This window comes from Hipposideros armiger, unplaced genomic scaffold (genome assembly GCF_001890085.2).
Source record: "Hipposideros armiger isolate ML-2016 unplaced genomic scaffold, ASM189008v1 scaffold_965, whole genome shotgun sequence".
Lineage (NCBI taxonomy): Eukaryota > Metazoa > Chordata > Mammalia > Chiroptera > Hipposideridae > Hipposideros > Hipposideros armiger.
The window spans coordinates 12,069-13,982 of record NW_017732315.1 but is presented as its reverse complement, the minus strand read 5'-3'; the positions used below and the strand labels follow the sequence as shown (position 1 = coordinate 13,982).

Sequence of the window (1,914 nt, the reverse complement as noted above, 5' to 3'; positions counted from 1 at the left end):
GAATTCATCATGCCAAAGAGATGGTTTTTCACTCCCAATGGGCAGTTCAAAAATCACAATCCTTGTAATAGGTATGGTAGATAGGCTTTATACCCTCACATCAGTTAGTTATTAGCTTCCACAAGGATAGGAGTAGTTTAACCTTCCAGATATCTCTGGATGAGTTAGCTAATGTCGATTGTTAAGGGAAGTGTAAGTGTGAGCCAGTATCAGTCAACACCCATAGCAGCTGGGGGATGGTTATGCCAGCCTAGTAAAGAAGATCTGGGCAGGACAGCAACATTATCTGCTTTGCCCAAGGTTACATTCAGTTGTCACAAAGCTCTATAAATTCTATTGTCTTAATATTTCTTATTATTATGATTACCACTGGGTTAGTTCCCACTCCCTTTCATCATTTCTTGCTTAGAAAACTGCAGGCCATCGTCTTTTCTCACCTAGATTATCACAAAAACATCCTAACTGTTCTCCCTGTTTTAGACGGTGCACTCAAATCCATTCTCATCAGAACAATCAAAATTATCCATTTAAAACAAGTACCCATTCATGATAAAAACACACAACAAACTAAGAATAGAAGGGAACTCCACCTGTCTGATAAAGGAAATCTACAAAAAACTCCACAGCTATCATCATACTTGATAGTGAAAGACTGAATACTTTCCCCTCAAGGAAAGGAACAAGATGAAGACATCTGCTNAACTATTAGTACTTTTAAATTATTAATAAAAGAAAAATAGTAATAATATCAAGTATCTTTCTCTACAGTTTCTGATTTTAAATAATAGTTTACGATTAAATATGATGCTTGGAGCATAGAGGTCTGGCTTCCTATTCAACGTGAAGACTCTCCTTATTCTGGGGCTTCACCTTTCTGTCACCATCTAGGGCAAGATCTATGAAAGGTATGAGTTTGCCAGAGCTCTGAAAAGGCTTGGATTAGATAGATGGCTTCAAGGGAGTCAGCCTGGCAAACTGGGTGTTTTTGTACACATGGGAAAGTAGTTATAACACATGAGCTACAAACTACAGTCCTGGAAGCAAAAGTACTAATTATGGGATATTTCAGATCAATAGCCGCTGCTTGTGTAATAATGGCAAACCTCCACAAGCAGTTAATGCCTGCTTTGCTGCCAAATGACATCACTCAAACTGTAGCATGTGCCAAAAGGTTTGTCAAGCGATCCACAAGGCATGAGAGCATGGGTGGCATGGAGAAATCATTGTCAAAACCAAGATCTCACTATTTGGGGTTGTGGAGTAGCACTGGAATTTTCCATCTTCACCTAATTTTGTCTCTTTTTTTTTTTTTTAAAGATCTTATTGGGGAATTGGGGGAGTGGAAGAGCGTTGGGGAATCCGGGAAGGGGAACAGACAAGTTGCTGTCCTTTTTTGTTCTTCAGTCTAGTTATGTAGGACATTGCTTCACTGGTCCATGTTGGTATTATCATTGCGTTCTTCCTGGGTGAGGCAGATCGGTCGCCAGCCACTGGACGGCCGCTCACGGTGGCTCTTGGAGCTCATGCCAGCTGCCGGCCACTCACGGTAGCTTCCGGGAGTCCACTGCAGCTCCACTGCAGCCTATGCCATTGTTAGCGACTCATGGCAGCCCAGCTCCAGGTTGAGCTGTTGTTCACCATCTTAGCTGAACAGCGCACAGCATCATTGGACCTAATGTGGGATCCGAACCCAGGCCCTGCTGCTCAGAGGTGGTGTCCCAAGCCAGCTCTCTTAACCAATGCGCCACTCAGCCGGCCCTCTTTTTCATATTTACAGAATAGTAGTTGAGTGAAAGTTTACACTACCGTTCTTTCAAACAAATAATGTTTTTGCAAAAGCAGGAGCAAAATATGGTCTTTCTTCTAAGATGCTAAATGTTTTCTAATGCGCTTTGTTGATCCTCTCAATTATAT

The 1,914-nt window shown here is 41.8% G+C and overlaps 1 pseudogene; it reads left to right on the top strand.

The window, feature by feature from the left end:
* Positions 1-171: 171 nt before the first annotated feature.
* Positions 172-1,290, top strand: LOC109375510 (lysozyme C-like; annotated as a pseudogene).
* Positions 1,291-1,914: the final 624 nt, after the last annotated feature.